This window comes from Bubalus kerabau, chromosome 2, assembly GCF_029407905.1.
Source record: "Bubalus kerabau isolate K-KA32 ecotype Philippines breed swamp buffalo chromosome 2, PCC_UOA_SB_1v2, whole genome shotgun sequence".
Lineage (NCBI taxonomy): Eukaryota > Metazoa > Chordata > Mammalia > Artiodactyla > Bovidae > Bubalus > Bubalus kerabau.
In genome coordinates, this window is record NC_073625.1 from 15122794 (window position 1) to 15134492 (window position 11699).

Here is an 11699-nt window from a genome sequence, read left to right on the forward strand (position 1 = left end):
CTCTCACATGGAGTTGGTCTCTGTTCCCAATGAACATGATGGAACAGCCCATGCCATGTGATTTCCATGCGTTTTGATTGTCACGTGATGCAGGTTGTGAGATGGTCCCCATGTGTCTCCATATTCGGATGTGTCTTAGTACCATCAAGCAGCCACTTATATCCCCTCTGTTTCTTGCAAAATGTTAGTGGGTAATTCTCAAACTTCAGAAAAATGTAGACACCGAAGGGTAAACTTATCTTTCTTGTGGAGGCATGTCTTGGAAATATCACAGTTGATAATCAGATTTTACTTGGTTTAGAGAAAAATTAGTAAAGAAGAAAATGAAGCAGTTTTGGCCTTGAGGTTGGTAAGCAAGGGGGTTGCCTTGACTTGCAGGCAAGTCTACCTCTGAGGGTGTATTTGCCTTTCATGATCATATATTTGTTTGAATGCCACTGTATTTATTAAGGGTTTCCCAGGTGGCACTAGTGGAACAGAACTTGCCTGCCAATGCAGGACACGTAAGAGAGGTGGGTTTGATCCCTGGGTTGGGGCGACACCCTGGAGGAGGGTATGGGAATGCACTCCAGTATCCTTGCCTGGAGAATCCCAAGGACAGAGGAGCCTTCCAGGCTACAGTCCATTGTGTCACAGAAGAGTCGGACACAACTGAAGCAACTTAGCACATATGTATTTATTAAGTGGCAACTGTTATGTGCTGGTCATTGATATACATACATATTTTTGAACTTCATACCTTTTCTTTACTGGTGATGGCAGTCTTGAAACCAAGTGGGGCTTTGTGGGACTCCTGGGCTAAGAGGCCTTTCTGTCCCACATTTCTTGTAGCCAAGACTCCAGCCATGAGTCTTGGCTGGAGTTATAACCTTCCATGAGTTCCAAACGGTGGATCTGAACAATTGCCAATCAAGGGAGGACCAGCCAAAAAACTACCTGAGGTAAGATTAAAGGACCAGAGAAGGTCCTCAAGATCAGGAGACCGACCACCTGACAGGAGATTAAGGGTATGCTAAGTCCGACTTTTTGTGACCCCATGGACTGCAGCCCACCTGACTCCTCTGTCCATGGGGATTCTCCAGGCAAGAATACTGGAGTGGGTTGCCATGCCCTCCTGCAGGGGATCTTCCTAACCCAGGGATCAAACCCAAGTCTCTTATGTCTCCTGCATTGGCAGTCAGGTTTTTTACCACTAGGACCAAATGGCAAGCCCAAAATTGCTTCTTGGCAGCAGTAGGAGTTGAACCAGTGCCCCTCCTCCCCGAAGAGACTGGAGTCTTAATCCAGTGCCTCAGACCACTCTGCCATGCTGAAAGTGAAAGTCAAGTCGCTCAGTTGTGTCCAACTCTTTGTGGCACCATGGACTGTAGCCTATCAGGCTTCTCCATCCAAGGGATTTTCCAGGCAAGAGTACTGGAGTGGGTTGCCATTTCCTTCTCCAGTGGATCTTCCTGACGCAGGGATCAAACCTGGGTCTCCTGCATAGCAGGCAGACGTTTTACCCTCTGAGCCACCAGGGAAGCCCCATCTGCCATGCTACCTGGTGCTTAAGGGAGTACGAGCCCTGCTCATACTCTAATCTTATCTGAGACCCTATCTTTGGCTCACTGTTATAAAGCCTTTCATCAAATCCTTTGGGATTGAGACATATTTTTTCAAGGCAAAAGCCTATTGTGTCTCCTTTTGCCTGAGAAAGCAATAAAGCTGTATTTTTCTCCTTCACCCAAACCTCTGTCTCTGGGATTTGATGATAATGGCACTGGTGTACAGAGAGCCTGAGGTTTCAGTATCAGTCCAGCTTCCAACAACGTTTCCATAGAATTCTCAGAAAGTTGAAGATCTTAGGAACAATGATGGATCAATCTTCACATTATTATTATGAGTAGGGCCCTTGATTAACAGTCTGTGACTGACCTGTCTGTGTGTGCATTCACTCATGTCCAACTCTTTGCAGTCCCATAGACTGTAGCCCATGAGACGCCTTTGTCCATGGGATTTTCCAGGCAAGAATTCTGGAGTGGGTTGCCATTTCCTTCTCCAAGAGATCTTTCCAACCCAGGGATGGAAACTGCACCTCTTGTGTCTCCTTCATTAGCAGGTAGATTGACCTAGACCTTCCCTAATCTGATTATGAATGCTCATTCCAGGGAGATAAGGTATAACAGGGCTTCCCTGGTAGCTCAGCTGGTAAAGAATCTGCCTGCAATGTGAGACCTGGGTTCGATCCCTGGGTTGGGAAGATTCCCTGGAGGAGGGCATGGAAACCCACTCCAGTATGCTTTCCTGGAGAATTCCCATGGACAGAGGAGCCTGGAGGGCTAAAGTCCATGGGGTTGCAAAGAATTGGACACAACTGAGCGACTAAGCACAACACAGCACAAGGTATAAGCCAACTGTTCGGTAATTTTAAGGACGAGGAGTGCTTAGGAGAAAGACGTTGTGAGACAATGCCAATCTTTGGTGACTATTTATTTCCAGTGGGGAAAACAGGTAGTTCTTTAACTGCCCCAATTTTCTAGCTAGGAAGGGCAAAGTGTTAGCAAACAGACAGGCAGATCATAGAGAAGCGTGGTTAAACACCACTCCAGAGCCAACCTTAGCACATTTCCCCCTCCGTTATGGTGGGACCTGATAGCTAATGGGTTCTCTGTCCTCTTCTCAATGTGGTAGCCATAAGTGCTAAAACGTGGCATCACTGACTGTGAGCTCTTGATTCAAATGTGCCCAAAGCCAGAGATGGCCTTAGACAAACCTAGCGAAAAACGGATGTGACTCAGTTCAGGGTCAAGCCAGCCTTAGTTCTAATCTCCTTTTTCCTTTTTTCAGTAACATTTAAGCACCAGGCTTTCCAATATGGATTTTAGACCAAATTCTTATCTTACACTCTAAATCCTATAACTGGATCTCCATTTCTCTTGGCTCCTGAATTGCTAACTTGCCTGGTATTCAAGTATTTTTTTAGAACTTCAGCAGTGTAAATCACTTACCCAAGGATCCATAATCATCAGCCACAGAGCCGAATTTCACCCACAGCTGTTGGACTTCAGGGCCTGAACTATTAGTTACAAAGCTCCGATGACCTTGAGATTTTTTTTTTTTTCTTTTGTGGGTCATATCTCTAACTCTCAGAACTTTATGACTCATTTACCCTCCTCTTTGAAATTCTATTTAGACACACAAACTCTGAAATCACAGCCATCAGATTTCCAGGAACAAGAACAACAACAAAAAGCAAATAACCACCAGGCTCTCCCGTCCCTGGGATTCTCCAGGCAAGAGTACTGGAGTGGGGTGCCATCGCCTTCTCCGGCCAAGTTGCTTCAGTAGTGTCCAATTCATTGTAACTCTCTGGACTGTAGCCCACCAGGCTCCTCTGTCCATGGGATTCTCCAGGCAAGAATACTGGAGTGGGTTGCCATGCCCTCCTCTGGGGGATCTTCCCAACCTAGGGATCGAACCCCAGTCTTGTATGCCTCCTGCATTGGCAGGTGGGATTTTTACCACTAGCGCCACCTGGGAAGCCCAAATAGAATGATACATTAGGATGCTAAATTAGGATGCTATAAGGGCTGTGGAAACCGATGCATGTGCTGTTTCCATAGTCAAATGCAGAGACTAAAGTGCCAGGTTGCTGGTTTCAAAAATTAGCTTGTGAAACCTCAGATAAGTTATTTGATGCCTTAGTTTTCTCATCTGTATGCGGTGATAATAATACCTCCCTCACAGTGATGATTAAACTAATTATTATATGTAAAACACTTACTGCACTGGGCACACAAGTGTCACACATGTGTTTGCTATTATTATTATTCAGCCTGGCACATAATTGTTTGAGGAATGGTTTTCTAAAAAAACAACAGAACAATGTTTGCTATGTGGTTAGTCAGCTATCCCTTTGACTTTCCTACCATCAACAAATGAACCTCAGGTATAATGAAGCCTTTAGAGGAGGTCTCAACTGATTATGGAATCATTTCTAACCCCACAAAGCCTCAGGATTAATATTATAAAAGAAACAGCTTAGGATCGAAAGGGATCCCATATCTGGGATTTCTGCTCCTAGATGATACAATTTTTTTTTTTTTTTTTTTTTTTACCTAGAAGGAAATTCACAAAAATATTTTAACTGCCCCCTTTCATCCTATTCCAGGAAATTTTGGATTCAGAGGTTGTTTTAAATTATTAGGGCCTAGAGTTAAAAGGTATTTGCTCCTGGGTCAAATAAAAATCAGATGTGGGTAATGTACCATCCTGGTGTAAGATCAGGGAGACTAGATTCCTGGCAGCCACCAACCATATCCCAGTTCAGATGCGGTTGAGAGCTGGAGGGCTGATACTGAACACATCACACAACCTTCCCTGCATCACGCTGAAGGGGAAAGTGGCTGCGAATGTGTGCATGGTCAGTGGGCCATGAATGGTCTTTTTTTTCCCCAATATTAACAAGGTTATTTAAATGCTGATGGCCTCCTGAAGGATAACAACATTTAAAAGATATTCTCCATCTCGTATTTGGAAATTGTTTTAAAATGTACCTACTCCAGCTGCCCCACTTTACTTTCTTCAGATAAGGAAACTGAGGCTCAGAAAATGGATGTGCCCTAACACTTGTCACACCATTTAATTTATGCTCTCTCACTCTAGCCACAGGACTCTTTCTAGTGTTTTCACCTGAAATATCACTGGATTCAACCGTGTTGAATTAAGTAAATCATGCCTGGGAAATAGAAGGCGTGCATATGGTCCCTTGTGAATCTGGCCCCAAATCCTTGTGGGAGCACTGCTTACCTGCAGCTTTTAATGAACAAAATAAAGTCCATGTGTAATTAAGCACCATCATTTCCACTTGACCCTAAAAAGCTTATCAGGTTTTCCATTTGGGTCCATTGCCAGCAGTAACGTTCAGGTCAGGTTGATGTCTGCTTTCTGTAACATTAAATGTATAAACTTATTTTCTGTAACATTAGATGTATGAATTTATTCTCCTTTGAATCTATTGCTTCCTCCTTTGGTTCCACGGTAAGATTTGCAACTATAGCTGCCTTCTTCAAAAGGAGGGCTTGAAATAAAGATTAGTATATCTAAATGTGCCCACTACAGTTCTAAATGAAACCTCTTTCTAAAATAAAGGAATCAGAACTCAAGTATTAAATTATAAGACCCAATTAATAATTCATTTTTATTAATACAGATAATTCCTCTGAGTCATTTAAAATGCTTATGGTAGTGCAGCAGGAGCCAAGACAACATAAATTCATTTTCTCAAGTCAGTCTTATTATTTTTCTAAGATAAACGTAGGCAACCTGACACACTGTGGAGAGAAAAGAAAAACACAATATTTCAGACAAAAAAAATAAAAAGACAGTTCCTAACAATAAATAAATTCACCATGGCCTTCAAAAATCGAAAGAATGCAGGAAACTTTCACAGTCAGAAATAAGACAGAACAGTGTATGTCTGGTATTTCTCCACCCTTGGCAAAGAAATATCTGATTTTTCTAAATTGTGAGAAGCTATCTGAGTAGAAAAAAACTCCTTTCTTCTCTATAATTAAAAGAAAAAAGAAGGAAGTGCTCTAGGCTCATAGACATTAGACACCGGATCATTTGGGGGGTAAAAGACTGGCAGTTTCAAGCATGGTAACTCCTAATCTGCAAATAAATCCCAAGATATGCAGTCCAATAAAGTAAAATTTCTAAAGTAATGTTAGAAGGTAGAGCATATTTCTGGCCCCAAAGAATACACCATACGTGGATCAGCTTATAGCATCAGGATGTGGACACATGACTCAGGTTTGAACTGGACTTCATATTAAACAGCATGGCTTAGACAGTAAAGAATTGCCTGCAGTGCAGGAGACCCAGGTTCGATCCCTGGGTTGGGAATATCCTTGGAGAAGAGAATGGCAATCCACTCAAGTATTCTTGCCTGGAGAATTCCACGGACAGAGGAGCCTGGCGGGCTACAGCCCATGGGATCGAAAAGAGTCAGACGTGACAGAGGGACCAACACTTGCCTTTCCTTTCATGGCACTGAACTAGCCTCAGCTTTTTTCACATTGCTGAGAGTCAGAAAAAGTCCCTGCAGCTCTGGATGCTGCTATTCTATGCAAGTGCAAGTGCTGATATTCTATGCAAGACCACACGATTTCTCAGTCCTCCTAGGCAAGGTGATACATAAAGCAGGAGATAGGCCTCCATCCATTTGAGACACCGTACATGTGTCTGTGGTTTAATTTTAGCACATCCTTTTTTCCCCTCTCAGGAAATGGAATGCAGCTTCCCCAGGAAAAAAAATGGAAGAATGGCTTCTATATTGGGGCCCTTAATAGATAATTAATGATTCAGATGGGGTTTTTATCCAAACTTTGGATTCACCCTTAATGAATCTACGTTCAAAATACTTTAAGAAAACCACCACCTCCACACACCACTGTTCCCACCTGTGCCTGAGATGTGGTATTTCTCCCAGGGTTTCGGTTGCTGGATCTCCTCTCCAACAGAGTTCCCTGTTTTCAGCCACATGTCTTGAAATGTGACAGCCTGTTCTCGTACAAAGACAAACAGGATCCTTCTATATTGTGTTGACCTGAAACAAAAAGACAGATATTTTTCCAGGAAAGCAGGATTTCTCAGCAATCAACAGAGAACTGTAATTCGGGGTCTGCAACAATGGCAAGCCATGGTTAAGTCCCCACCCAGCAAGGGAAGGAGAACATTTTTAAAGAGAGGAAAAAGAAGTTGGGAGGGTTATAATAAACAAAAAGTCCTTGGATTTTTTCCTTAGCTGAGTTTTTGCCAGGAAAGAACTGGAGTCTTTCCTCTTCCTGTTGGGTTCCCCTTCCGGGGGACTTCTCCAGTGGTCCAGTGGGAAGGACTCCACAATCCCACTGCTGCAGGGGGTGTGGGGGGAGGAGGGATAGGGGAAGTGTGGGCCTGCATTCAATCGCTGGTTGGGGAACTAATACCCCAGATGCCTTGCAGCACAGCCAAAAAAAAAAAAAAAAAAAGTAATAACAATAAAACTAAAAAAAGCCAACAAAAAAAACTCACCTCTTCCCTTCTGGTCTCCCAATTCTATTTAATTATGGATATCTTGATTAATTTTTACAGCTGTAAGACAGATCATGCCATTCATCTGCTCAAAATCCTCTGACAATTTCTCCTATAGGAAACTGGCCTTCACTACCCTACTGTCCTTATTTCTCTTACTCTCTCATTTCCTTTCTCTCTCCCCACTGACTCTCTGCTCATTATGAAATATGTCAGGCATACTTCCAACTCTGGACCTCTGAATTTGTTTCAGGGAATTCTCCTTCTCCAGATTATCACATCGCATTGACTCTCCACTTCTTAAATCTTTGCTCAGATATTCCTTTATTAGAGAGGTCTTTCCTAACCAAATCTGAACAAAATGTCACACTCATCTATTCTCCATATGCTTCATCAACTTTGTCCCTAGCATTTATGATCACTTGACTGATTTGCATTGATAAATGGCCGAGTTGCCTTCTTCCTCTAGCTCCCTGAGAGTGGGGATTCACTGTGGTGGATTCTGCATCTAGAAAAGTGCCTTGCATCTAATTGTTGCTCAAAACTTACTTACAGAATGAAGGAGGATTGCAAAGATTATTCTAATGGGTTACAACTGGTTAAATTCATTCTGAATGGTCCACACAGATTTTGGTTGCGTCAAAGAAGGTCCAAGATGTGAAGTCCAGTTTTCACACCCTTTCCCACCAACTCAAGTGACTAACTTCTGGAAACTAACTAGACTGTGAGGTCCTTCATGGAAGGGCTACTTTTTTGTTGTTTTACCTCCAGCAACTAACACAGGCATGACCCGTTGCTGTTGTTCAGTCGCTAAGTCATGTCTGACTTTTTGCAACCCCACGGACTGTAACATGCCAGACTCCTCTGTCCTCCACTATCTCCCGGAGTTTGCTCAAATTCATGACCTATATCGGGGACTTAGTAAATGCTAACAAATTAAAATTTTGCCAACACAGGGTACAATTCTTTCGAATCAATATTGCTCAGTTTGTGCAAGATTCACAGACTTTAAATTCATCTTTAAATATAATAACATATTAAAATTACTGCAACAGTATACTTAAACAGATTAACTACTTTTACATTACCCTTCCAGTACAAAACATTATTATTATTATTTTGTAATTGCGTCTTTTTTTTTTTTCTTATTGCAGTTGCTTTACAATGTTGTGTTAGTTTCTACTGTACCATGAAATGAATCAGCTCTTTGGATACATATAGTCCCCTCCCTTAGACCTCTCCCATCCCCTCATCTCACCCCTCTAGGTCACCACAGAGCACTGAGCTAAGTTTCCTGTGCTTTATAGAGACTCCCACTAGCTGTCCCTTTTCCAGTACAAAAAATTATATTAGCCATAAAGATCTTCTCTTTTACAAATTCCATTGTCAAAATTGCATAGAAAGTTGGTGCACAGAAGTATAATGAGTCTTATAGTATGAAGTGAAAGAGATTAAGATTAGTACAAATAGGATATCTGAACTTTTAAAAAATACTGAAATTTCAGTATGGCAGAGTTGAGGATTTTCTTCCAAATTAATAGTATGATTAGCTATGTCTTTTATAAAATTCTCTGGGGAAAAATTTTATTTGTGTGCAAAGTTTCTGATGGTCCTCATTTAAAGAAAGAAATTATGAAAATTAAAAAAGTTTCTGCTGCTACTGCTAAGTCACTTCAGTCGTGTCCAACTCTGTGCGACCCCATAGACCGCAGCCCACAAGGCTCATCCATCCCTGGGATTCTCCAGGCAAGAATACTGGAGTGGGTTGCCATTTCCTTCTCCAAGCATGCATGTATGCTAAGTCATTTCAGTTGTGTCCACTCTGTGCAATCCCATGGACAGCAGCCCACCAGGCTCCTCTGTCCATGGGGTTCTCCAAGCAAGAATACTGGAGTGGGTTGCTATTTCCTTCTAGCCATAAGCAATTAGCTAATTACAAATTGACAGTTCCTGTATTAATACACTTGATATTACTAATACTTATACCACTTCTTGAGTACTTCATCAAATGTCAAGCACTATGTTGAGAGCTTTAGATGTAATGCTTATTTAAGCCTTAAGCAGACTTGTGACGTGGATACTAATATTATCTCTATTTTATAGACAAAGGAATTAATATGTAGATATGTTAGTTTTCTAAGATCACACAATTAGTACTTGATTGAACTTGGTTCAAATTCAGATCCTTTCAGCCCCAAAGTCCAGGGTATTAGTTTCCTGTTTTATAAGCTCTAGTCAATTATTTGACTGGGGAATGTGCCCTGTTTTCTCATCAAAATATATGACTTAATTACAAAATATTATCTAAAGTATACTAATCTTTATACAAGAAAGAAAGTTAAGAAATTATGCATGTATCTGCTAACCTATGCAAAAAGAAAAAAATGGAGGATGAATAAACCAGAAACTAATGAGCTGAGTTACCTAACAGTTCAGTTCAGTTGCTCAGTCATGTCCGACTCTTTGCAACCCCATGGACTGTGGCATGCCAGGCTTCCCTGTCCATCACCAACTCCCAGAGCCTACTCAAACTCATGTCCATTGAGTTGGTGATGCCATCCATCCATCTCATCCTCTGTCTTCCCCTTCTCCTTCTACCTTCAGTCTTTACCAGCATCAGGGTCTTTTCCAATGAGTCAGTTCTTTGCATTAGGTGGCCAAAGTATTGGGAGTTTCAGCTTCAGCTCAGTCCTTCCAATGAGCATTCAGGACTGATTTGCTTTAGGATGGACTGGTTGGATCTTCTTGCACTCCAAAGGACTCTCAAGAGTATCCTCTAAGACCACTTCAAAAGTATCAATTCTTCGGCACTCAGCTTTCTTTATAGTCCAACTCTCACATCCATACATGACTACTGGAAAAACCATAGTTTTGACTAGATGGCAAAGCTTTGACTTTGATGTTGGTGAAGTGATGTCTCTGCTTTTTAATATGCTGTCATGGTTGGTCATTCTTGCCTGGAGAATCCCAGGGATGGGGGAGCCTGGTGGGCTTCTGCCTGTGGGGTCGCACAGAATTGGACATGACTGAAGTGACTTAGCAGCAGCAGCAGCATGGTTGGTCATAGCTTTTCTTCCAAAGAGCAAGCATCTTTTAATTTCATGGCTACAGTCACCATCTGCAGTGATTTTGGAGCCCAAAAAAATAAAGTGTGTCACTGTTTCTACTGTTTCTCCATCTATTTCCCATGACATGATGGGACTGGATGCCATGATCTTCGTTTTCTGAATGTTGAGTTTTAAGCCAGCTTTTTCACTTTCCTCTTTCACTTTCATCAAGAGGCTTTTCAGTTCCTCTTCACTTTCTGCCATAAGGGTGGTGTCATCTGCATATCTGAGGTTATTGATATTTCTGCTGGCAATCTTGATTCCAGCCTGTGCTTCATCCAGCCCAGCATTTCTCATGATGTACTCTGCATATAAGTTAAATAAGCAGAGTGACAATATACACATACATATGTGTGTATGTATGTGTGTGTGTATATATATATATGTATGTGTGTGTATATATATATATATATTCGTGGTCTTCATCCAATTTCTGACACAGAGCTCAGAAAACCCTTGGTATTTCCTAAGAGATGAGAGCAATAAAAATGTCTTTTGTTGTGTTAATGAGGTGACTTTTGGAAAGTGCCTATGGATGGGGGCTGGTTGCCCGGAGAAACAGCCACCTGATTAGAAGGCTGCAACTCTCAGTCCTCACCCCCACCTCACCTCTGAGGAGGAGAGAGGGGCTGTAGGTTGAACTGATGGTCAACAGCCAATGATTTAATCAATCATAACTGTGTAATGAAGCCTCCACAAAATCCCAAATGGATGGGGTTTGAAAAGTTTCTGGGTTGGTTAACACTCATAGATTTGGGAAGAGTGTTGTTCTCAGAGAGGTCAATGAAGCTCTGCACTCTTCCTAAGACCTCACTCTATACATCTTTTTATCTCTTACTGGTTCCCTGAGCTCTGTGAGCCAGTCTAGCAAATTAAATGAACCTAAGAAGGGGGTCTTGGGGCTCTCTGATTTACACCCAGGTCAGAAGTGCAGATAACAAACTAGGCTTGAGATTGGTGTCTGAACTGTGTGTGGGGCGGTCTTGCAGGCCTGAGTCCTTAAACTGCAGGATCTGATGCTACCTCCAGGGAGTGGCAGGGTTGAGTCAAACTGTAGGACATGCAGCTGCTGTCCAAGAACGGTTTGTTGAATCCGAGGGGACGGTTCCTCCACCTTACCACCACTACATCACAATCCAGTGGTGGGAACCCCTTCCTCCCAAATAAATAAATAATTGGAACCAACCCCAGGGTGCTGGGGAGATCCCAAATGGAATTCAAACGATAACAAATGAGTTTGTATTATGCTTGAATAACTTGAATAAAATAATCACATTGAAGGGCATGGGACAGAGAAGAAGTGACCTAAATACTTTGGAAAAGACGACTTTGGTTACATGCTGGAAGGATGACAACAACAACAAAAAAACTGTATACTGATATGGTATTCTTGTTAGCAAATTTGATTTTTATGGAGATATGGCTAGTAACTCTAAAACTAATTTATGTACATGTTAGGATTGAGAAGATAAGCTAATATATAGCAACTAACGAAAGTCATGTTGCTCAGTGTTGGAAAAAGAAGTTACAGTTAAGAAA

General features: G+C 41.9%; 1 long non-coding RNA gene across 1 annotated transcript; it reads right to left on the minus strand.

The window, feature by feature from the left end:
• Positions 1-3862: 3862 nt before the first annotated feature.
• Positions 3863-7197, minus strand: LOC129643040 (uncharacterized). Its single transcript, XR_008710030.1, has 3 exons — positions 7054-7197; positions 6444-6589; positions 3863-5312 (listed from the first exon to the last, which is right to left on the minus strand). It is a non-coding gene; the product is annotated as an uncharacterized LOC129643040 (long non-coding RNA).
• Positions 7198-11699: the final 4502 nt, after the last annotated feature.